Genomic DNA, 27,039 nt, shown 5'->3' on the forward strand with positions numbered 1-27,039 from the left:
GTCATCATCAGATTCTTTAACTTATTTACCCTTAGGCTCTTTTAATTTAGTTGCAGCCCTATCAAAGCTAGGAATTTCAGACTTCCCTGATGCATTTATATCCTTTTCCAGCTCTTCTGCTAAAGCTTGGCAAACTTTATAATCACTAGTTTTAGCTCGTCTTAACTCATATGAGGTATCAGGATTAAAAGCATCAATGTAAAAATCTAGAAGAGATTAATCAAGGGGCTTATAATCTTGAGATATTTCGTTAATAATACCATTAAATCTCTTATTAAACTCTTCAACCGTCTCATTCTCTTTCTTTTTTATGATATTGATAGCCTTAACCAAATGCCTTTCTTCTTTTTTATCCCCAAATTTATCTTTGAAGACATTCACGATTGATTGAAAAGAATCAAACGTGTTATTGAGCTTCTCTATAAACCATTCCAAAGCATCTTGCTCTAAGGTAAGAACAAAAAGTCTCATTTTTACATCCTCTTGATTGTTACCTCTAGACCACTTACCCCACCAACCACAAAAAACACTTAGATGAGCTTTGACACTAACTGCATTATTGCCTTGAAAAGAAGTCAACTTATCAATACCATTTTGAGGGAAATCATGGGGATAACCCTGAATGTTAGCAAAGTTACATGGGGCAAAGATATCCATGATATCTTGCTGGAGATGGTCAAGGAAGAGCGAATGGATATCAGAGAGAGCTTCTTGTCCGAGATTATCAAGAAGTGTACGAGAAGAGAGCTTGTGTAATCGGACTCTGAGAACCTTTTCAGGATCCGGAGTAGGATTAACCAAGCTACTTGGATTTCTCCTAGTACACACTCCTGTAGAAAATGGAATAAGTGGAGTCACCACTTGGACAGAAATATAACTTAGACACCTAAGATGAAAGACGAGAATATGAAAATGAATGTCGTAAAGCTACAGTCCAATAAATTGGTCCCTGGAAACGGCGCCAAAAAATGTCATGTCTCTTGACGGGCTAATGAATGGCATAAAACATTAGATGATTAGAAAAATTTCGTGAGGACGAAGGACAGAAAAACTCTGTCCCCAACAACGACGCCAACAAATGTTGTCGCCCAAAGTGTACACCAAGGGCCACAACGCTCAGGACAAAGGCTATCACTGTAAACTTTGTCCACTCCGTTCTAGCTATCTCCTACGCAAGCTAAGAGGGGTAGTCCCTAAGACGTGAAAGATGGAACTTGTTGGGAACCAACAAGTTCTAGGAAATGCAATGAAACCTATCTTTCTAACTTGACATAAATTAGATGCAAGCAAAATTAATTGCGAAGTGTTTAATATATTCAATTAAATTTAGACAAACCAGATTTAAAGTTATGAGACCAGTTCCTTTAAATACAATGCTCAGAAAGAAAAGATTTGCAAGATAAATGACTCACCAAGTAACAAGATGAAAAATGCTACTTTAGATGGATGATCGACTGATCCAAAATGGATCCAAGAACTCTTTAAGTCTTAAAATCGCTTAAAAGATCAAAACTATCACATAAGGAGAACCTTCAAAATGGTGGAAAAACACTATCGAGAGGTGAAAAAAACAAGAAAACAGAGCTATCGAAGGCTTGAACAGTGAATGCACACTAGCCATCAAATCCGGCCGATCAACGGTCCAGATCTGATCGGCAAAGGCTATTCGAGGTTATCGGCGGAGTCCCTATGGAACTTGCGATGGCGATCGGCGGAGTCAACGAGGACCGTCGATCAAGCGCGTAGATCGACGGCCCACATTGCATCGCAGAATCGCAGTCGGAAAATACGAAGGAGTGCGTACAACGACCCGAGGCATGAGCGATATGCGATTGTGATTAATCGCATTGTGATATCACAATTGGCAAACTCAATGGAGCGGGGCTTATATATATATATGTATGTATATCTATATCTATATATATATATATATATATATATATATATATATATATATATATATATATATATATATATATATATATGCGATGCGATTAGCCGGACCCGATGGATATATAAACGTTATTGCATAAGATTTGAGATCCGTTTAATGTCATTTTTAATGTATTTTCGCATGTTTCATTTATTAAACGAAATGCGAAGGGAAGCGCCGATGTGATGAAACCCAGACCCGAAGGGGTTTGTGAACACAACTGTATAATATTTTAGATCTGCCCAAAGCCATTTTCATGGGATTTTTCAGTGTTTTAGTGTATTTTTAAATACATAAGGGAAACCATTGAACGGGCAATTGCGACTTGCAACAGTGATTGAGGGCGGACCTGATAGAAGTATAGAGCGGATTTGAGGACTTTTAAAGTCTGATAAACAGTGTTTTTGGCAGATTTTCACAGTTTTGAAAGTATTTCTCTATGTAAACAGAGAGCAATTGTTTCAGGGATTCCAAAGGCCCGAGGCACTCTTACATTGCAGAACAGGTGGCCACCTCCCCTAAAAACGTTAGCAATGATTATTTAATGCCTAGAAGGGGGATTCGAGCGGATAGAAGCTAGAAGCTAGAAAGCCCAAGAAGAGGAACAGTCAGCGCAGATTGGCTTTAAAGCCACAGACAAAGAACAAAGAGAGCAGGTAGTGCTAAGAGAGAGTAAAGACAAAGACAAAGAGTGATAAAGAGAGTCTGGGTACTCAGAAAGGCTTGAGGGGTTCAAGAAAAATTCTTACTGTTGTATCTGTTGTGTGTTAAGACTCAAATTGAGCTCACACTTTGTAAAACTTTGTTCTGAAGACATAATAGAGATTCCACCACTGAAGGCTGGACCAGGAGATGTAACCCAAAAGTTTTGGGTGAACTCCATATTAAACTTGTTGTGTTTATGTGTGTTGTCTATTATACTTCTTTACTGCTTCATTGTCTGTGTATTTCGCAATATTATTGATCCACACACAAGTCTGTAATACCTTAAACATTGTCTGAGATCTCATTATCAGATCAAGTGGTATCAGAGCTTTAGGTTTGCTAAGGTTAAACAAGCTTGTGCTAGATTGTTGAATGCTAACTAGGTCAAAGCTCAAATCAAGAGAAGGAGAACTGGTTGAGACTAACCCAGAAATAGGAAGAGTCTATCCTAGGAGGAAAATGGCTGAGGAAATTCCCTCAGAATCAGACTCTAAGTTCATGGACAATTTCATGACCATGAGAGCCATGGTAGAAGAGATGTATCGAGAATTTAAGAAAGGTCGAGGTGAAGATACTTCAACCTCCAAACAAGACAAAGGAATAGAAGAACCTCTTCTAGATGGTCATTCTGAAGGCAAAGGGAAAGGAAAATAGGCTCCTCTATCAACAACTCCTTCTAGCCCTTTGATTAAATTAGATGTAAAATTTGATTTGCCAATATATGATGGAGAATTAAATGCAGAAAAGCTAGATAACTGGATTAGACAAATTGATGTATATTGCAGAGTGCAGAACATCGATTAAAAAAGGAGAAAGATTCAGCTGGCCAGCCTACGCCTTGGAGGAACTGCCCTAGTGTGGTGGGAAGATAGGACCCACGCTGATTTGAAGAAGCATGGTAAAATTCTTTCTACCTGGAGTGAATTTGTTTTTGCCATTAAAAAACAGTTCTATCCACTAGCTTATATGCAGCAAGCCATGATGAGTTGGCAAACTCTTCACCAATTAAAGGGGAAAAGTGTGCAAAGCTATACCCGGGAATTTAGGAAAAGAGCTTTAATTCTAGGCATTTCTCTAGACTCACTTGAAACTTTGCTAAAATATATAGGTGGTCTACATAGCTATTTGAGGCACACCATTTTCATGTTTAACCCTAATAGCATAGATGAGGTATCTATTCAGGCTACACATCTAGAGGCTAGAGGAAAGAATGCGAACCCAGAGATTGGGGGATCATCAAAACCCACTGCAAGCAAGAACAAGGAAAAGAGGAAGCAGAAATGGAAAGAGAGGAAGGAAAATGCTGTACAGAAAGACAAACTTTCATGCACTCATTGCAAGAAGGATGGACATGATGATGAACATTGCTGGTCTTTGCATCCGAAGCTGAAACCCAAGAAGTTCAATGGCAAGAAGAAGAAATTTGTTGCTGCTATTCAGAAGGATTTGGGGTCAGACTCAGATGATGAAACAACAATCACAACGACAGGTATAAAAGGTAAAAATTCGTAAGCATATACTATTAATTCTACACAAACTATTGATAATGAAGAAAATGAGAGGAAAAGACATGAGCTTTTTCATATTAGAGTTATTTCCAAGCATCAAAAGATTGATACTTTATTTGATAGTGGCTCACGAATAAACTTGATTTCTGAAGCAATTGTAAAGAAGTTGGGATTACTAACCACACCTCATAAGAAGCCATATCCATTAGGTTGGGTATGTGATAAAGCAAAGCTACAAGTGACTAGACAATGTAAACTTAGATTTTCCATTGGGTCAACATTTGTAGATGAGGTTGAGTTAGATGTAATTCCCTTGGATATATGTGGTATTGTTTTAGGAAGTCCTTACTTGTATGATAGAAAAGCCATTTTCTATAGAGCTGAAAATAAGTATCAACTCATTAAAGATGGAATAGAATATATTGTAAGAGCTCATAAACTCAAGAATAATTATACTCTCATAAACTCAGGGCAGATGAAAAGAATTGTAAATTCATGCAAGCAATTTTTACTGATGGTTGTAAAGGAAAAGAAACCTGATAAAACTAATGTATTTGAGGGCTGTGATGATAAACAGAAAGCTGATTTAGAAAAAGTTGTTTCAAAATATGATATCCTATTTCAAGAACCTAAAGGTCTGCCACCCAAAAGGGAAATTGTACATGATATTCATTTGCAGCAAGATGCTCCATTGCCTAACATCGGAATGTACAAGTTATCCACTTTAGAGAATGCAGAGATCAAGAAGCAGGTACATGAGCTGCTCGAGAAAGGGTTCATAAGGCCAAGCACATCACCATGCGGATCTCCAATCGTGTTGGTGAGAAAGAAAGATGGTTCGTGGAGGATGTGCATTGATTACAGAGCGCTGAATAAAATAACGATCAAGAATCGTTATCCCCTTCCTCGCATTGATGATCTATTGGATCAGTTGAAAGAAGCTGTTTACTTTTCCAAGTTGGACTTGCGTAGTGGCTACCATCAAGTCAGAGTTGCAGAGCAAGATGCATGGAAGACTGCTTTCAAAACGATGTAAGGGCTGTATGAATGGCTAGTTATGTCTTTTGGCTTAACTAATGCTTCTGCCACTTTCATGAGAGTTATGAATGATGTACTTCGACCTTTTATTGATGATTTTGTAATTGTATATTTGGATGACATTCTTGTTTTCAGTAAAACATGGGAAGAACATTTGAAGCATGTAAAGCAGACTCTAGATGTTTTGAAAAAAGAAAATCTCTATGTTAAGCTATCAAAATGTAAATTTGGCAAAACATCTTTGAATTATTTGGGTCATATTGTAAGGGGTGGTGAATTGAAGATAAATCCCTTTAAGGTCAAAGTCATTGTGAACTGTCCTAAACCCAGATCTGTTACAGAAGTTAGGAGCTTCCTAGGGGTAGCACAATATTGGAGGAAGTTTATTGCTAACTTTTCCTTAATTGTAGCTCCCTTACATGCTTTGACAGGATTAAACAAGGTTTTTCAGTGGGGAGGCAAACAACAGAAATCCTTCGAAACCTTGAAAGAAAATATTAGTACAACACCAATACTAGCATTACCAGGTCTACAAAGACCATTTGAGATTGAAACAGATGCCAGTGACTATGCCATGGGAGTAGTGTTGATGCAACATGGTAAACCCATATGTTATCACTCTGAGACATTTAATTCTGCAGTAGTTAATTATCCCACATATGATAAAGAATTGTATGCCTTAGTGCAGACTGTGAAAAAGTGGAAACATTACCTATTGGGCAAAGAAACAGTTATACATACTGATCACCAACCACTTCAATATTTACACTCACAAACTAAGTTGCAGCAATCAAGACACTATAGGTGGATGGGTTCTTTACAACAGTTTCATCTTATCATCAGATATAAGAAAGGCATACACAATAAAGTTGCAAATATGTTGTTTAGCCCAATCATAAACGCATCTACTATACTTAAGCATAATTCAGTATTGCATGAAAGCTACATTGAAAAATATGCTCAAGATGTAGATTTTAAAGATGTATATGCAACTTTAAGTCATGGCAAACAAGTAGAAGAATTAGATTATCATGTTAAGGACCAACTCTTGTATCATTTGGGAAAGCTATGTGATGAGCCCCAAAAATGGATAATTATTTGGGCTCATTCAACCTCCTAATTTGAATTAATCCACCATTCTCATTAGTTTATTGCATGTTTTTTATTATATTTATGCTAATAGAGTGAATTGGGTTAGTCATTATGCCAACAAGTCTAATGTGTGCTTTGTGTAGCCTTTTTGGTCAATTTGGAGACAAAGTCAATGGTTGAAATGAGCACTTGGCAACCAAATTCGTGGAGAGTATTTTTAGGAAGGTGTTCCCTTCATTTATGGGCCCTTACCTCGAATTCTCCACCATCAGCTCGGAGTTCAAGGGCCACCAAATCAATCAGCACAAGGGCAGCCAAGCAAGTCAAGTAGGACTGTTGTTAACTACAAGTCTTGGGCAGCCGAGTCCCTAAAGTTTAGGAGGACTGTTGGGGTCCTCAATTTGTATAAATAAGAAGGCTTAGGGCCTCATTTTGGTTAGCTAGTGGTTAGTCATTTTGTAGCCAGTAGTTAGTCATTTTGTAGTTCGATTTTTAGGCAATAGATTAGCTTTGCTTTCAGCTCATTTTCAAGTTTCCCTTGTGGACAGTTTTGATGTAACTCTTCTTTTCTTGCTCAATAAAGATGAATCCAGCTTTGCACCAGCTCTAAATCTCTCTTAGGAGGCTATAGCTCTTGGGGTTGGTCCCATCTCAAGCGCCCAATACCTCCTTTGATTATCTTTATGTGTTTTTGCTGCATTCTTAGAATAAAATCTGCTATTTAGATTTAAATATTGTGTTGTTGTTTAGGTTGCTTTCGATGATTAAAAAGGTTCTTCATGTTCAGATTTACTTGATAGGTTAATCACATGGAATATATTCAGAAAAAGGCTACCAAGTACTTTGGATCTCACCTCCCCTTCAGTGGAATCATGAGCTAGGACCAATGTAACCTTGCTGCCCACAAAAACACATTCTTTGCTTCACCATGCAATTATTAGTGTTCGAATATCATTTGCAGAACTTGATATCAGTTTTGGATGCATGTTTAGGTTTATGATTGCTTAGTTGCATAGTTGTTTCACATGGTTTCCTTGCAAATAAACTTCTGTTCATTTCCTTTTGTTGTTAGGTCAAATTAGAGTGAAGTAACTAGGTCATAGGTTTTATAAGTGTTTGTTTGTTTAGTTTGAAAAACCACTTGCAGAGTACCTGTTATCCTTCCTTACCTGCCCATACTCCATCCAACCTACCTGCTTCACCCTTCACTTAGAACCCTTACCTTACATTTGCCTCATCCGCTTACTTTGCCATGATTCTCATATTCTTGTGCAACATCGTTTCATCCCTCCTTGAACAGATCTCACCATCTACGCCACTCTTCAACTCCATCCTCCAAGTCTTGAACTCCCCTACACCCCTATTTCACCTCCATTCTCATTCCTCCACCCTTTTTCCTCCATCCATGCTTCAAAACCCCATTTCTGAACATCCTGTAGAAAAATTACAGAACATCCTGTAGAAATCCTAAACATCCTGTAGAACCCCTGCAGACTTCCTGTAGAAGCTCATAAACGCGGTTTCTTGGCAGCCAAACTTTGTGAAACTCTCTGGAAGGGTGTTAGGGACACCTTAGACCCTCTCTGAACCTTCCCGACCTCTTCCAAGCATTTCTACTCCTTGATCCACCTCTGCACAGTCAAAAATAGTTAAAAGCACATGCATGATAATTCCAACAACTTAATCAAAAATACAAAAAGATGTTTTCTTCAGATAGAGGTAGTCTAGACACATGTATTTTACCTTCACAGAAGTAATGGCATCTCTTTCAGTAGTTTGCATGCTCTCCTTTGCGTCAGTAGGACTAGTTGGTAGAATTAGGGTTTGCTAGGGTTTGCGTTTCTTTTTGGCTTTCGGTTTCTTTTTGAAATTAGATTAGCTTCCTTCGAGTTAGCTTTCATCCATCAATTAAAAAGCTTCTTCTAAGAGCTCATAGAAGTTGGCTTAAGCTCCTAGTGGACTTGTGCCAGCTGACCAAGTGACAGCTGCGGCAAGAGCTAGTACTTGTGCATACAGCACCGTCGCTTCCAAGTTTGTTACGAACTACCGAGTTGATAAAATTAAAGAAGGGAGTTCCAGGAGTTGTAGCATTATTGCTACAATACTGGAGCCCACCACCTTTTTGGCGCCGTTGCCGGGGAAGCGTCAGAGTATTGGTGATTGTCGCTTTTCTTCTATTTTCCACTACATCTTCTGCTAAGTAGTTTATTTCATTTCCATTATGCAATTTCATTTATGCAAAAGTAGATTAGCATGTCCCGCTTTCATATATTAGCATTTCAATTCCGCAATTTCATTTCTACAATCGTAGATTAGCATTTCAATTCTGCAAGCGTAGATTAGCATTTCATTCTTGTAATTTCATTTGAGCAAAATAGACTAGTCCTTTCTTGCTTTCATTTCAATTCCGCATTTTCATTTCAGCAAGATAGTTAGTTGTAGTTCAATCTATTTCAGTTTTGTAGGTAGAAGTAGAAAAAAGCAAAAATCAACCAAAAAGATTTCCTTTCATGCCTTGTAGGAGTAGAGATAAGTTAGAAAAATGATTGCACAACACCCCCACTGCTTCACACAGCCAACATTCTCTCTTCTTCGATGGCTGTGATTAAAGAACCCTTAGGTGGATAGCAAGACACATTTGAAGAACCTCAAGGGAAGAAGAAGAAGAAACCATTCCTCTGGAGCAAATGGCTACAAGCAGAAATGTTGCGAGCAGCACCTTGTCCAAAGACGAATTTGAAAATCAGATCGAATATTTCAAGAGTGATATGAGGCAGTTTCTTGCCATGCAACTGGATACCTTGCGGATCCAAAAGAAGCAAGAAGAAGCCAAGAGGGTTTTGGCCATTTTTTGTCCTAGGTGCACTAAAAAGCATCCTAGGAACGAATGTCCATTGTACTCCATAGAAGTGTGTTTTGTCTGTGAAGAATACCATCCTACGAATCAGTGCCCTTCCTTGCCCGGAATTAAAGCTGTATATCAGAGAACCAAAGGATTCACTAAATCACTCTATTATATGAACCAAAGGAGGCCACATGGACCTAGATCTTACCAGCAGGAATTGCAAGGGACATCTGAGACCTGTTATGACCCCTACCAAGCCACTTTCATGCCTTCTTGGGGTCCCCCTGCTCATCCTTCCTGGTTCACACCTCCTCCTTGTTCCTTCATAGATCCATATTATGCCCAACCAGCTGCTCATTCGTTTCACTCTTATGCTCAGCCACAGCCTCAGTGGAATGCACCTCATCAGGGGTGGAGGCCCCAGTACAACACTTCTCCCGCTTCTTTTCCTCCACCACCTGCTCAACCGCAACCATCACCTCCTCCTCCACCAAGGCAACCCCAAATGCCTACCCAACCACAATGCCATCCATCTCCATCTCAATTTCACACCTCCACTCAACTACCCGTACCATTTCCAAAGCCATACAATGGAGCAGCTCAACCCAATTGCAAAGCTAAGGCACAACATGTGCAAATGACTCCTCTTGAGCTCAGTGATCTTCACCATAGCTCAGGAAAAGCATTGCAAAAAAGAGATCATCTTGAAAGCATTGAAGGATCACATCCAGCAAAAGAAGATTCAAAAGAGGAGATCAAAGAACCATGGGCTGCACTTGATGAAGAGAAGAGATCAGAATCAGAGATCGAGAAAGCTTCCTCATGGTTACCATCAAATCTTCCATGTATTCAAGAGAAAGATCAGCAAAAAGAGGAAGATGAGAATGTCATGTTAGAAGGTGACATGAAACGTGATCCAGATCAACAAAAGAACCAAGGATATCAGAGCTATATCGAGATATGGTTTCAGACGGTCACTAAGTTGCAGCGGTACTCTCTTCCTCAGCTATGTTTGATCCTTTCAAAGTCAGATCATTTGGTCTCTAAAATCCAGATAGCTATCCAAGCATGCATTTCGAGCCTCCACATCATTTTGTCTCTAATCTCGATGTGCACATGGCTCCATTGGAAGTATTCTTATACTTGAGAACGATTTTGTTTTTCAAGTAGGGTAGGGTAGAAAAAAAAAAAAAAAAAGAGAAAAAAATGAAAATAAGAGAAAAATAAGAATCTAAGGTGAAAACCTCCTCGGAGGCGCCTTAGATTGGCTCATTGATTGAAAACCTCCATGAGGCGGTCAATGGGTTGAAAAAAAAAAGAGAAAAGAGAATAAGATCTCTGGGTGAAAACCTCCCTTGGAGGCGCCCAGGGCAGGCAATTAGGGTGAAAACCTCCATGAGGCGCCCTAGTTGTTTTTCAAAAAAAAAAAAGAGAAAAAGAAAAAGAAAAAGAAAAAGAAATCTAATTTCCATTGAATAATTTCAGGTTGCAGCAATGACATTGCAGGTCAAGAGGATCACTCAAAACAAAGACAAAGGAGTTTTTGTGCCTTCTAGAGGAGGTTCTATATTTCTACAGGAAACATCTTGTAGAACCTTCAAGCGAGCCAGATTCGATTTTGGAAGGGGATCTAAAGCTTGGAATCCATTGGTTATGCCTGCAAGCATCCATGTTCCCATTTCTCACCCTTTTCCATCATCTTTTCCACCTCCTTGTGCTTCTTCATTGTGCTTCTACAGGAAGTTCCTGTAGAAATTGTAGGAAGCTAGAAATGGATTTCAAAAAGGTGGTTTGGAAAACATGGTGGCTTCCTCAAGGGTTCAGAAGTCTTCCTGCGATCTTCAAACTCCTCCTCCATCATTTCCATACCTGCATCACAACCCAAGCTCAGTTTTTCTTTCCATGCAAAAACTTGCAAAATGCTTTGAAGAGAAAATACATAGAACAAAATTTGTTTTTGCCATAACTTGAAAACCATGCATCCATTTGAAAAACCGTTTTATAGAGAGTTGTATAGGGATGATGGCAACATGCTCGAGCAGTTTCAGCCAATTCCGGTGCACGGTTTCCAAGAAATCAGCCTCCATCACCATCAGCCATTTTTGCATTTTCTCCATATCCGTGCATCCGTTTCAAAACCTGTTTCATGGGGATATGCATATGAGTGATGGTAACCTACCCAAGCAGTTTCAGCCAATTCTGATGCACGGTTTCCGAGAAATTGATCTCTGAAATCTTCAGCCATTTTCTAATTTTCTCGAAATCTGTGCATCCATTGATCACGATTTTACTATGGGAGATGCATAATGATGATAGGAACGTGCGCAGCAAGTTTCAGATCGATCCGGTTTACCGTTTGGGAGCAATGGTGAAAACAAGTTCTGATCTTGTGAAAATTCAGCAGCAGCAGCTTGAACGTGGAAACAAATGCCTGGAGCTTAGATCTGGCCAGAGGACACCTGCACAAGAAAAAACAACCAAAAAATCAGCAGCCAAGCCACATGCAATCACAAAAAAAATGCATGCAGCAAATGAAGGATCTCAGCACTTCACAGCAACCACACACGACTTGCAGGTATGTGACTAAACTCGTTCCTCTATTTGCATGAATGTAACTCGTAAACAGCATGAGCAATGAGATGGTTTGGATTAAAAAAATCGGTGGCCAGCTAACTGGCCACCCTCGTCCAGTTCGAACAGCGCTCGGTGGGGGAAATCAACACGTGTGCTCAGCCATCTCAAGAAGAAAATTGAAAACAGGTAGTGGTGGTTGTTTAAAATCCAACGTAATTGATGGAAGTGAATACAGGCAGAGAACTACAGTTCATAATTACACTACAGTGGGGACCAATGGTTTGCATGGGGCCAACGTGCACTTAGCCAGCTCACCCTCCATCAGTGGAAGCCTCCATAAACAGCCAATCGAACTCATCCTTGAAATGCTCTCACCATTCGCTGATTAATTTGCATTTGCAACATTCTTAGCTGAGATTGCAGTTCAAGTCTGCCTGGCCGGCATGAATATCATTACCAGAATTGCTCTGGACAAAGGAACGAGTCATTTTGTTTTTGTAGCTTACACCCTGGCTGTTGCTACAGTAGTTATTTCTCCTTTTGTTTTTTTCTTGAAAGAAACCAACGCCCTGCAAAGACCTGTGCCATCTTCTGGCAGATCTTTGTGCTTGCACTGGCTGGGTAAGACCACTCTATTTCAGAATTTCTACTTTGCTGGCCTAGATTACACCTCCGCTACATTTGCTTCTACAACATCAAACCTGGTTCCTATTGTCACGTTTGGGATGGCCACAGCTTTTAGACTGGAGAAAGTTGATATCAGGAGTAAATATGGCCAAGCCAAAGTTGTAGGAACCATTATATGTGTGGGTGGTGCAATGATTATGACCTTCTACAAGGGCCCTGTTCTCATTAGGCTTAATAGGGTTCTTCATAACACATGGCTACTTGGAGCACCGATGCTGTTTGCCGGCTGTTTATTTTGGTCTGGATGGCTTACCTTTCAGGCTCAAGTTGTTAAGAAATATCCAGCAGAAATTTCATTAACAGCTCTCACGATGCTGCAAGGAACTCTACAGTGCACTGTGGTGGCTTTAATTTTTGAGCCAAAGGCCTCTGCTTGGAGGCTAAAGTGGGACATTCAGCTTCTCAGCATCATATACTCTGTGAGCACCGCATCTTCATTTTAATAATGTGCAGAAATTCTTAACATCGTCATTGATCATATTGGCCCATAATATGCAGGGAGTATTATGCTTTGCATTTGCCTTCTTTGAACAGACTTACTGTATCCGTCTGAAGGGACCTGTCTTTGCTGCAATGTTCAATCCAACTTCAACCATAATTGTTGCAGTGTTGGAACAGCTAATCCTTCATGTGAAATATTATCTGGGAAGTCTGCTGGGGAGCAATTCTAGTAATAGCAGGACTGTATATTGTACTATGGGGCAAGGCAAATGATGACAAGTTGGTGACAAGCCCAGAAAAGCACAACCCTGCAGATGTATCCAACAACATCAGTGATTGGAACATTGGCATTAAACCAAGCTGCCAAAACAGAGGGGGACAAAACCACACTAACACCAAGGGAGAAAAGACTACAGAGTAGAATGGAAAGGACTGAAAAAGTCCACGTCAATGAGGGAACCTCTAAGGTAGCCACAGCCAAGCAGGATACAGTGGTGCTGTCTGTTTCTACAGGAAGCCAGAACTCAGCTACAGGACTTTCTACAGGAAGTTCTGTATTTTTACCAGAAACATCCTGTAGAAGCCTTTGGGTAGGCTAGAATCAATTATGGAGATGGATTTGAAGCTTGAAGACTATTGAGGAGACATGCAACCACTCTTTTCTTCCATCCTCCACTAGTTTCATCTCCTTTCGCCACCATTGCTGCCATCAGATTGAATATACTTGCACAATCATACCAAAGCTGAGAATTCTTTAGGAAAAGGAGAAAGTAGTGGGAAGAAGCAAAGAAGCATGGTTTCATGACAGAGAAGAGGACATCACTTCAGAAGCTTGGCATGACAGGGAGGCCACCAGGGCCATCAAAGATGAGGAGATAGATTGGTTTCTCAGAGGATGAGCAACACTTTCAGTAGGGGGGTGATGATGAGCCCCAAAAATGGATAATTATTTGGGCTCATTCAACCTCCTAATTCGACTTAATCCACCATTCTCATTAGTTTATTGCATGTTTTTTATTATATTTATGCTAATAGAGTGAATTGGGTTAGTCATTATGCCAACAAGTCTAATGTGTGCTTTGTGTAGCCTTTTTGGTCAATTTGGAGACAAAGTCAATGGTTGAAATGAGCACTTGGCAACCAAATTCGTGGAGAGTATTTTTAGGAAGGTGTTCCCTTCATTTATGGGCCCTTACCTCGAATTCTCCACCATCAGCTCGGAGTTCAAGGGCCACCAAATCAATCAGCACAAGGGCAGCCAAGCAAGTCAAGTAGGACTGCTGTTAACTACAAGTCTTGGGCAGCCGAGTCCCTAAAGTTTAGGAGGACTGTTGGGGTCCTCAATTTGTATAAATAAGAAGGCTTAGGGCCTCATTTTGGTTAGCTAGTGGTTAGTCATTTTGTAGCCAGTAGTTAGTCATTTTGTAGTTCGATTTTTAGGCAATAGATTAGCTTTGCTTTCAGCTCATTTTCAAGTTTCCCTTGTGGACAGTTTTGATGTAACTCTTCTTTTCTTGCTCAATAAAGATGAATCCAGCTTTGCACCAGCTCTAAATCTCTCTTAGGAGGCTATATCTCTTGGGGTTGGGCCCATCTCAAGCGCCCAATACCTCCTTTGATTATCTTTATGTGTTTTTGCTGCATTCTTAGAATAAAATTTGCTATTTAGATTTAAATATTGTGTTGTTGTTTAGGTTGCTTTCGATGATTAAAAAGGTTCTTCATGTTCAGATTTACTTGATAGATCAATCACATGGAATATATTCAGAAAAAGGCTACCAAGTACTTTGGATCTCACCTCCCCTTCAGTGGAATCATGAGCTGGGACCAATGTAACCTTGCTGCCCACAAAAACACATTCTTTGCTTCACCATGCAATTATTAGTGTTCGAATCTCATTTGCAGAACTTGATATCAGTTTTGGATGCATGTTTAGGTTTATGATTGCTTAGTTGCATATTTGTTTCACATGGTTTCCTTGCAAATAAACTTCTGTTCATTTCCTTTTGCTGTTAGGTCAGATTAGAGTGAAGTAACTAGGTCATAGGTTTTATAAGTGTTTGTTTGTTTAGTTTGAAAAACCACTTGCAGAGTACCTGTTATCCTTCCTTACCTGCCCATACTCCATCCAACCTACCTGCTTCACCCTTCACTTAGAACCCTTACCTTACATTTGCCTCATCCGCTTACTTTGCCATGATTCTCATATTCTTGTGAAACATCGTTTCATCCCTCCTTGAATAGATCTCACCATCTACGCCACTCCTCAACTCCATCCTCCAAGTCTTTAACTCCCCTACACCCCTATTTCACCTCCATTCTCACTCCTCCACCCTTTTTCCTCCATCCATGCTTCAAAACCCCATTTCTGAACATCCTGTAGAAAAATTACAGAACATCCTGTAGAAATCCTAAACATCCTGTAGAACCCCTGCAGACTTCCTGTAGAAGCTCATAAACGTGGTTTCTTGGCAGCCAAACTTTGTGAAACTCTCTGGAAGGGTGTTAGGGACACCTTAGACCCTCTCAGAACCTTCCCGACCTCTTCCAAGTGTAGAGTGATAACTAGGGTCTCTCACACCACCAATTATTCCACATTATTAAGTCAATCCGGGATCGTTTTGTTCTTTCAAGGAGTAACTCAATCCGAGGCTGTTCTGTCCAAGTAATGCTCGGTAGTATAGCGTTCTAATGACTTGAAAGGAAACAAACACTAAGCTGTAACTAAACCAATTCAGAAGATGAAATCACACAAGGCAGATGATCAGTCAAGGGTACGGAACCAATAACCCTTCCCTTTAGAAACTGATAAAGAAAGAAAACCAAAGCATGGACTTATAGGTCTGGGAGCTAGGCAGCGTCTTGCTGGGCTCACGACAGCCTTAGGCCTGCTATCACGCGAAAGCAATAAAGGCATATTAGCGAAAGTAAAATGGAACAGCAATTCTAAAATGGAACAGCAGTAATGAAATGGAACAGCAGTAATGAAATGGAACAACAAACTTTCATAAACAGGAAACGTCAATCATATAAATTGGAACAGCAACTCAAATAGAACAGCAAACTCAAATGGAAAAGCAAACTCAAATGGAACAGCAAACCCAAATGGAACAACAAACTCCGATGTATGTACGCGTTCTATACTACTGTAGCGATCCGAGAGTAATGTATGATGTGACTATGTTTCTGAACAAAGTGATATTATCTTCAAGCCTCACAAATACTTATTTTATATGAATCCAATAATAATAACATTCACACCAATATTTTGCCGTAGAAATGGATGCAATTCGAATAGATTCACTTTGTGTAATACAGAGACGTGGATTAAAGAGCTTATTCAGATTCAGATATTAATTAAGAAGCATAGTCTATCATGTAAAAGATATATCGGATTACTGAAACAAGAGAAATAAGAAAACCACACAAATCACCGTATGATACAACAGCAAGTGACCGTCGGAGCTGGGCCCTTGGCTACCAATGGTACACTGCTTAAAGTTACTTCAGATGCAGAAACGAAGTGAACACCAAGTCCTTTATATTGATTGCATTAACAAAAGTATACAAAATCAGATCTTACAAAACTTAATGATCAAAGTTGCTCTGAGTTTATAATTATAACAACAGTCGTCCCCCACGCTCGATGGCGTGGTACCTTTATATAACAGAAATGACGGAGATATCTAGATACAAAAGATAAGCTTAAAGCAGCGATCCCTCAGGATCGAAGATCTTGAGGGATTCGCTAATCGTTTAGTTCTCCTCTTTCCTTCTTGCGTTCTTCGTCTCGGTATCCTGCGTTCTTTTCCTGGACTATTCGGCTCTAAGTTTACTTGATCTTGTCCGCATCTGGTTCCCTGTCGACGGGACAGCAGTTACTTTCCCTTCGCTTCTTGTTTTTACTCGATAATTCCCTATTTCCGCATCCTTCTGCATAGAAAACATCAATTATTAGTGATTGAGCTTCGTTTGTCCATTTTCACACAATTTATCAAAACCCTTATATTTTTTAGACTCATAATGCAGAAAAGGTTAGAAATAGTATTGAAAAACCACTAGATTGCTTGTCAAAAAGCATACCTTCCAGGTGCTCCACACACCCCCCTGCTTACCCTATTTCATGTCCTCATGAAAACGTTGTAATTGACATGCAAGGCTGTGAGAGAGTAGGCCGGAGAAGGGATCTCACGAAGAGGTCGACAACCATGATTAGCAACTAGATGGTCAAAGAACTGATCTAACTGATCTGCAGGCATCTCATATAGGGCCTGATATCCAGGTGCAGGATGCCAAATAATTGGGCTGCGAAACCGATACCCCAACCAGAGTGGTCTTGCTCGCAGAATCCGTTCCCCATAGAGACTCAATCAACTGGAAGCCAATTCAAAATTCTCAAAGTTAAAGGGTTCCCTGAGCTGGATGTTTGGGTTAGAGGTTCGGTAGCGAAACTTTGCAGCATGGAGGGCATGGTCTTTAATAGTCAGGAAATACTCCAGACCATTTCGGATCAAGTCTCCATGCATGGGACCTAATATCTTCATGACACCTGGGATCCTCATCATACTCCTATGCTCTCTCCATAATGCTGCTGGGTCCCTAGGTTCAGCTCGTACCCATAGGTCTAAACTATTTTCTTGCCTCTGGAAGATGTTGTAAGCTTTAAGCCATTTTAACTGATTCACCCCAAATGAGATAAAGGCTTGGAATTGTATATCGCCAACGAAAGGGCCAGGATTCAAATCAGTTTCCTGGTCTAAGACAAGATTGTGCAGGTAAAATTCACATAACAACCTTTGAACTTTAACTCCATAGTGCTTGCAGCAGTCTATAAAATCATTAACAGTGTTGATATGGATAGGTGCTCCCGCCCTAACAGCTTTTATTTTTAATCTCAAATAACGTTCAAGCAAAAACAAAGCATAATTTTTAGCAGGGGCTCTACAAGTCAAAACATCAGTATACAAGGAACACAGGGTGTCCATCTGCTTAACAACACTATCTAGTCGACGAGTTACCTTAGCAACCTTTTCCTGCTCCTTCTGCCATCCTTCAAAGGCCTGGCTCTCAGACTGACTGATGTTTCGAAGTTGCTGTTGGAGCTCTTCATATCTTTCCTTGGGGACCGTCTGTTCTCGCAACTGCTCGGCCTCCGGATGGGCTTCCTTCATCATTTTATGCAAGGTTCTGGTTTTTGGGTCTTTCTTCCACACAGCCGTAGAAGCTGGAAGTTTAACCTGGACCTTCCTATTGCGTTGTTTGGAATTTTGGACCCGAATTACACCCGAGGGGGGTGCTTCTGTTTGAACCTCTTTGCTATCCGTTTCCTTTTTAATGCGAACAAAGGGTTGTTGCGGTCTTCCTACCACCGGAGCCTCTTGCTGTTCCATTGGAATGTCCATTCGTTCCTCCAGGCCAGATGGAACAGCAGTTTCTATTGGAACAGCACCTTGTTCCTCATTATCATTTGGAACAGCAGACTATTCCTCGACAGTAGGTCTCCTGATGGGGTTTCGTCCATCAAAACGAACTCTAACCCTCGGGGTTCTTGCTGCCGTGGTCCTCTTCCTTTTCCTTGCAGTTTTTTGTATTCTCAGACTGGCTTTCAACATTCTAATTTGTTGCCGGAGTCTGGCTATCGTGCCCAGCATCCTCTGGTGCTTCTTCTTCAATTTCTCAATTTCCCTTGCCTCGGCAGAGGGTTTGGCCTTCAATCTTACTTCTTCTTCCTCTCCTGGAACATCTTCCGGCGACCTGGGGACAGATTGTCCCGAATTGATGTCTTCTGCTTCATTACCATAGCCAGGCAGGTTTTCTTCCCCTGCCTCTTCTGCATGCCTTTCCTCAGGTAATTCTTCTCCTGCGGGGCCATCAAGGACGCCTTCTGTACTGGAGGCTTGGCCGTATCCTCTCATATTGGCCAGAACTGCTGCCAATTCCTCTTCTCCTGGAGGGTCTTGCAACGGGCTACCCATAGATTGTGCGTTTCCTTCTTCTTGATTGTCTCGCTTGGTGGTCTCTTCTCCTTCAGATTGGTCGTGTCCTTCTTCAATTCCTCCTTCTGGCTGGTTAGTTCCAGCCTCTGATTGCTCAGCATTCCCTTCGGGTAATTCACCTTCCATTTCCGAAGGTTCGTCCTCGATTTCAATTGGTTGGGCCGCAGTTTTCTGAATCTTTTCCAACCTTCCCCGTATTCGAACCAATCGAGCTGACTTCCTGGGTCTTTCAGGCAGGTTGGGAGTGCCAACAGGTTCTCTAGGTTCCTCTGGTTGTTCCGGCGTATCGGAGGGTCGCTTCCGTTTCGAAACAGCATGCTTTTCTGCCGCCGACTTCTTACGTTTCTCTGATTGTTCCGGCGTGCTGGAGGACTGCTTTCGTTTTGAAGCAGCATGCTTTTCTGCTGCTGGCTTCTTATATTTTTCTGAACGTTCCAGTGTGCTGGAGGTTCGTTCAGATTTTGGGGGTGGTACAGCCAATCCCTCTTTAACTGTTTCGACCAATTCCTCCCAGGTGCTTTGCTGTTGGGTAAGACTGTGGCTTATTATTAGCCGAATCAGTCCGTGGTGGCTAACAACCGTATCTGTGTGCTGAGCCTTCTTCAGGCTTCGGGCCACATCATGTAATAACGAATTTAAAAGGGCAGGGAGATTTACAGAACATTTTCCCTTTAAAACAGCTAGAAGTTTTAAGTGACGAGCCCTTACCACATCTTTTCTCCCTTCGCAGGTGATATAGCTCTGCACTATCTTCGCCAACTCGGTCCAGGGTTCCCCCAGTGTTGTCGGCAGAACTCCTTTCCCTTTGACTGTCAGACTTTGGCCTTCGCTTTGGAAAATTTCCATTACTTTCTGCAGTCTTTCCTTCTTCAGCTCCCATCTGGGTCCAACAGCTGGTAATCCTGAGGTTTCTGCGATAATGTCCTCCGTAACTTCTATCCGCTTTCCTCCGACTATAGAGTGGTTTTCCTGCAAATTTTGCAGGAATTCCAACGCTACAGCCTCATTCGATTCTTGCAGGCGGTTGAAGTAATTCAACCATCCTGCATTTTCCAGAATTTCGCGGGCAGCAGCGGACGCGGTCAGCTTGTGCGGTTCACTTCGGATTGTCCTCCCGCCCATGGCTTACTCCAGAAATAGACTCAGGGATGAAACAGCGACTATTTGCAGTATTTACCAAGCAGAGAGGATACTCGATGCTAATTTTAGGAAGGATCTTTGCAGAGCATGCAGCAAAGAGAAAGATCGTGGATGGCAGTCCATAGAATGAGATCATCATACCGTTAAATCATGTCATTATTTTGCCCGAATGGTGTGCGGCCACGTAGCCATTGGAGTAATGAGGTTACCTCCGCCCCCGCGATCTAATAGGCTGCCCCCAGCCGTCAAAGAGAGGAGCAGCAGCCAGTCGGGAGTCAAATCATAAAGTACAGAAGGTAGAAATTATGCCATGTTGTAAAAGGACAATGGAGTACCGAAACCGAGGCAGAAAAGTGGATCGCTTTTAAGATCAGCCAGTGTGATATAATGAGGAACCGAGGGGTTGGACGTCTGTCAACTGTACCAAGTCTCCAGTAGTCATTGTCAATTCCGTTGCCATGATTGGTGATAATGTTCATGCGATAATTATATCAGGGTGTGACATATGATACATGCAAAGGATATAAAAGACAAACAGACTTAATATCATACCTGTTGGTGTAAATATTACGACTCCAATGCCATTAACAGAGCTCTGCTGCCAACAGGTGTTCATAACCTTGGCAAAGTTGTTTATCTCACCCTCCGGAACCATTATCCTTTGTGTATCTACTGAAGAGTGCTTTGTCAAAATGCAGGCCATTATGCTGGCTTGGTGACCAGATAACCATAATGCCATTCACAAGGTAGGCACGAAACGTGGTCAGGCCGGCTCGTGATGAGACCTCCTGTTCCAAGGTTTGTTTGTTATTTTACCTTTGGACCATATCCCTGGTGTGGTGGCCGTACTGGGAATGCCACTTCGCTTCCATCCTTATGATCATGGTAGGCTGGCTCTGAATGAGACCCCCTATCCTGCATTTGACGATTTCATATCTTGTTTTTATTTTTTCTTTTATTCTTCTTTTGCAGCACACTTCTCTTTTTCTTTGTTCAATTACACATAAGGGTGGTTCCGCACTCCTTAAGAGCGGGGAATGGTGGAAGAAGTCTTACAATCCCAACAGACAGATATAAATCGTTTGCTCATATACCTCAGTAATGATCAAGAAAGTTTTTAGGGAGATCGACATGATAAAAATTACCAAACCATGGTTCGGGAATAAGATAATGACAGTGAAGACGAAGTTTAATGTTCCTCCTCTTGTCTTCTTATATATACTGACTATTAAAATAGTAGCGATTTATGATATGCTGGTTTCGGTATATCATGCTTTATGTTCATTGCATAATGTCATTGCTATATCTAAAGGATTTAGGAGAGCATAATCGCAAAACGTCCAAATAGGAGCAGAAAGGTTCTGATGGTGTCTCCTCTGAGCGAAGCATGTGAATGACTTATTTTGTGGAAAAGAAATAGCGGAATTAACCAAATTCTGCATCTTGGAAAAAGAAATATGCGAGTGCTGTTTTGAACAATTTGCTTTCGTTCCTGAGGGGTTAGGTGTTTTGGTAACTTACCCACTGCAAGGTAATTAGTGACGTCAGCATACCAGGGTGTTCGAATGGCAATGGCAAACAGATGTTCGTCAGGCAATTGATCCTCCACGGCTGCTGCTTCGATTGATTTGGGTATTCTTGAGAGGAAGTCGGCTACAGGGTTCTCCTTGCCGGGTCGATCCTTAATTGTGATGTCGAACTCCTGCAACAGGATCAACCAACGAGTTACTCTAGCATTCGTGACAGGTTTGTTTGCTAGATATTTGATAGCAGAATGATCTGTATATAACACAACAGGATATCCTGTAATATAATGCCTAAATTTATTAACAGCATGAATTACAGCCAGGAATTCCTTTTCAGTAACAGTATAATTGAGTTCGGCAGAGGATAAATTTTTGCTAATATAGTAAATGGCGTATGGCTTCTTATCCTCTTCTTGTCCTAGGACTGCACCGATTGCTGTATCCGAGGCATCCGATGAGATCTGGAATGGCAAATTCCAGTTTGGTCCTCGAAGGACTGGAGCTATTGACAGCAACCTTTTCAATTCTTTAAAAGCCTGGTCACATTTCTCTGTCCACAGGAAATCAACATTACCAGTTAAGGCATATAGAGGTGCTGCAATTCGTGAATAATGTTCTATAAATCGTCTGTAATATCCAGAAAATCCAAGGAAACTACGTACCTCTGTTTGAGTAGTGGGGGTAGGGATGAGCAAAAGAATCTGAATTTTAGCAGGGTCTACCTGGATGCCAGCTGCTGAAATGTAGTGCCCTAGAATGAGCCCTTCCGTCATCATCATGTAGCACTTCTCGTGGCTTAGGCAGAGTCTGGTAGCAATGCAGCGTTGTAGAACTTTTTCCAGGGTATCCAGAGCTGGATCAAATTCATCCCCATACGGTGTGAAGTCGTCCATATACACCCCAAGTCCATCGTTTATTAGATCTGCAAAAATACTGAGAAGAGCCCTTTGAAATGTAGCAGGGGCGTTACATAGGCCGAAGGGTAATACTCGATAGGCAAACGTTCCCCAGGGGCACGTAAAGGTAGTTTTATCCTGGTCTTCAGGGGCAATTTGGATTTGGTTATATCCACTGAAGCCGTCCAGGAAGGAGAAAAATTTCTTCCCTGCTAACGTGTCCAATACTTGGTCTATAAATGGGAGGGGAAAGTGATCCTTCTGTGTAGCCTTGTTTAACTCCCTGTAATCCACGCAAATCCTCCATTTTCCATTTTTCTTGGGTACCACCACAAGGGGAGAGACCCATTTACTGTCAGAGATAGGGTAAATAAAGTTAACATCTAAGAGCTTCTGAAGTTCGTCTTTTACTATCTCTTTTAGGTGAGGGTTGAGTCTTCTTTGTGGCTGACGGACAGGTCTTGCATCTTTCTCTATATAGATGTGATGGGTGCATAATTGAGGATCAATCCCCTTCATGTCAGGATAATCCCACGCAAATGCATCCTTGTATTTTTGTAATAGATTAACAAGATTTATTTCTTGATCTGATGTAAGGTTGGCGTTAATATTCAGAGTTTTACCAGGTTCAATTTCCACTACTTTACTATTGGCAACAACAGTTACTGGTATTGTCTAGTCATGTGGATCTTTTAAGGGATCTTCTTCTAGCTCACTGTCAAATGCTGCTTCTATCATAAAACACTGCATATGTGTTCTAGCTTCAGTTTGACTAATAAAATTGTTAATGGCGTCGTCTTCTGTTTGATCTTTAAAGTCTAAAGCCTTCTGTATAGTTAATGGAGATCTGATGTTGTTAGCAAGATATGACATAGGATAAGAGTTAGTTTTAATCATTGGCAGGCTTGGCTGTGCTGGAGGATATAAAATTAAATTTTTAACATCTGGTCCTTTGGCTATAGTCATGTTTCCCTGCCGGCAGCCAATGTAGGCATCGGCAGTAGCAAGCCAGGGTCTGCCTAGGATTAACGGATGTCCATCTAGTCGGGTTTTAGGATTAATTACCAGGAAATCTGTGGGATACTCCCAGGAATCTACGGAAACCATGACATCATTCAGAGTACCTTCTGGTCGAACTACAGATCGATCTGCCAATTCTAACAGAGTAGAGGTAGGTTCTACTGACGTGATGCCAAGCTTTTGGCAGGTGGAGGTTGTCAAAATGTTGATTGCAGCTCCCAGGTCAACTAGAGCGTTAGTCAGGGTTTGGCCATAGATTTGAACAGTTACAATTGGGTTCCCGGGATCTTCATATTTGATAGGTGTCTCTTTTCCTGATAATAGGTCAGATAAAGTACCAACTACTTGGACTCTAGGGTCAGTATTTGTATTCCTCCTTGATTTTTTGATGCATAATTCTTTTATGGTTTTTGCATATATAGGAATATCTTGTATGGCTTGGAGGAATGGAATCTTTATATACAAATTTTGTAATTCTCCCAAAATGTCGAAGTCTGGAGGTTGTATAGGTCGAGATATGACTAATCGTTCTGGGAAAGGAGGAGAGGATGTACTTGCTTGTTTATTGTTTTGCTCTTTGTTTTCATCCTTCTGTTGTGGGGGTTGTTCTATTGGTAACTGATCTTCAACGCGAATTGTTTTGTCTCCCTCTGTTTCTATTATTAGTCCAGATCTTAATTGAAGATCGTTGCACTCCATTAGGTCAGACTCAATCTCTGATGTATCTATGATTTGGATGGATTGGACTGGCCTATTATTAGGATTGGGATTGGGTTGGGCTGGGAGTTGCGGTCTCAGATTAGACTGGGGATTTTGTTGTAAAGCTGGCAGAGTTGGTTGAGGGAGTGGGATTGATCCTGCTGGCTGATATGTCGATCTTGGCCAGCTTGTCTACCAGGATGAGCTTTGCGAAGTGGAAGGGGTCCACTGCGGAGGATAGGAACTATTCTGCCAGTATGGTGGAGGATAAGGGCAGTTTGGCCAACCAAATTGGGACATCCAAGGATTCGGAGTAGGAAACATTTGAGGTGACCAATTTGAAAACGGGGGTTGAGACTGGTTTTGCCACATGTTCTGTTGCTGAGTATTGAACTGCGGGGGTTGAAAAGAAGAGGAGGGGTCTGAAAACATACCTGATTGCCTAGGCTGCCATTGACGACGCTGGTTAATAAAATATGCTGGTTTTGGCTCCTCTTCTGCTTCTTTGTATACTACCTTCAAACCAGGAAGTGAAGGGCAGCTTTCGGTCAGGTGGTCCTTGGTGCAGATAGCACATATTTGGACTGTATCCAGCGGGCATTCCTTGTGGCTGTGTTTCTTCCTGCATCGTGGGCAAAAAACTGCTAGATTCTGCTCCGCCTCGGCTTGCTTCTGTTTAGCCTGCACAATGTCAAGTTGTGTAGTTAATGTTCCCAGGATATCAGTTTTAAAATTTTCTAGTAAATTTCCAAGTTCCACCCGTGTTACTCCCTCTGTTGATGTTCTGTTATCTCTGGGGAAGCGATCATATTCCGCTGGTTTTATCCTCGTGCTGCCTCTTGAGCTCCTGATACACAGATCAATGATATCAGCAAAATTTTCCTGATAAATGTCTCCTTTCCCCATAATGTTTAACGTTTCGATCCATTGCTCTTTCATACCTCTAATTAATGCAGTTTTCAACACGTTATCAGGCAGAGGTAGCGATGCATAAGGGGATCTTTGCAAGTTATATTGGAAACGTTCCACATATTCTTCTAAGGTTTCGTTTGGTCTGGCTGACATTTGAAAGATTTCATCTTTTAGTTCTCTCGACCTACATTAATCTTGATATTTCTTTAAAAAGGCTTCTTTCATTTGATCCCAATTGTTAATAACCCCACCATCTAAGCCCATAAACCATCTTAACGCAGCCCCTTTTAATGTAGAGGGGAACAATTTCAGTTTCTGGGGATCGGTGGTGTAGTCGTATCCTCTACATAATACATCAAATTCGAACAAGAATGCGTCCGGATCTTCTGATGTAAGGCCATGAAATGTGGGAATATGCTGGAGAGGGATGGCTTTCATGGGCGCATTTGCTGCAGAATCTACTATCGGATATTGCAATGTGGAGGTTTGGGTGTTTGGCTGATTCTGCGCCATGGGATCGAATATATGCCAGTAATCTTCAGGAATTTCCAAGAGAGTGTTCCTTGGTTGAGGAGGGGTAGTCTTAACAGGGATTGTCTTGACACCACTCCCTTGATCAGGGATGATAATGGCCCCAACTGTCTGCGGTGAATGAATTCCTTCAACAAGGATTTTTACAGCGCTTCCCTTGTCCGGGCTATTTAAAGGCTGGTTTAATTCAATAGGAGATCTAGGTTCCTCAATTTCCCCTGTTTCTCCTTCTCCTTCACAAAGGTTACTTTGGGTCCCTTCGTGCAATGGTCCAGGAGTCAAATTTTCAATTTCTTGAAAATCCTGCTCCTCTCTTCGACTGTGCACCTCAGCAAAGGCTTCAGATGGTGATCCCGAGGCCTGAAGGGAACTAGTAGGCTGTTTAGAATTGACTTTCTTATAACCTACTGATGGCTGAGAGACGGCTTTCTTATAGATTTCGTCTATGAAGGTCGTTCGTCCAAGGGTCACCGGCCCCTTAGCTTTGGATGGAGGCTTTTGATCTTTCTCTAACTTTTTCTGCTTAGTCATGCACTCCAATTAAACTGCTAAATCCTATTTAACCAGCAATTCTACTAAGAGAGCGGACGGTGGAGCAGGGCTTTTACATGCTCCGTACGCAGGTTCTTACCTTCCGTTTTTAAAATCCAACTCCCTCCTAGCAGATTTGCGCACTACTCTATAAAGGACAAATGGCTATTACCCCTTCCCCGGCAACGACGCCAAAATGTAGAGCGATAACTAGGGTCTCTCACACCACCAATTATTCCACATTATTAAGTCAATCCGGGATCGTTTTGTTCTTTCAAGGAGTAACTCAATCCGAGGTTGTTCTGTCCAAGTAATGCTCGGTAGTATAGCGTTCTAATGACTTGAAAGGAAACAAACACTAAGCTGTAACTAAACCAATTCAGAAGATGAAATCACACAAGGCAGATGATCAGTCAAGGGTACGGAACCAATAACCCTTCCCTTTAGAAACTGATAAAGAAAGAAAACCAAAGCATGGACTTATAGGTCTGGGAGCTAGGTAGCGTCTTGCTGGGCTCACGACAGCCTTAGGCCTGCTATCACGCGAAAGCAATAAAGGCAGATTAGCGAAAGTAAAATGGAACAGCAATTCTAAAATGGAACAGCAGTAATGAAATGGAACAGCAAACTATCATAAACAGGAAACGTCAATCATATAAATTGGAACAGCAACTCAAATAGAACAGCAAACTCAAATGGAACAGCAAACTCAAATGGAACAGCAAACTCAAATGGAACAGAAAACCCAAATGGAACAACAAACTCCGATGTATGTACGCGTTCTATACTACTGTAGCGATCCGAGAGTAATGTATGATGTGACTATGTTTCTGAACAAAGTGATATTATCTTCAAGCCTCACAAATACTTATTTTATATGAATCCAATAATAATAACATTCACACCAATATTTTTCCGTAGAAATGGATGCAATTCGAATAGATTCACTTTGTGTAATACAGAGA

General features: G+C 41.2%; 1 pseudogene; it reads left to right on the top strand.

Annotated features, from left to right (window-relative positions):
- Positions 1-606: 606 nt before the first annotated feature.
- Positions 607-19,371, top strand: LOC149150413 (WAT1-related protein At2g39510-like; annotated as a pseudogene).
- Positions 19,372-27,039: the final 7,668 nt, after the last annotated feature.

Source organism: Pinus tabuliformis, chromosome 9 (genome assembly GCF_031772625.1).
Source record: "Pinus tabuliformis cultivar Carrire ecotype Pingquan chromosome 9, CPIR1, whole genome shotgun sequence".
NCBI classification, from domain to species: domain Eukaryota; kingdom Viridiplantae; phylum Streptophyta; class Pinopsida; order Pinales; family Pinaceae; genus Pinus; species Pinus tabuliformis.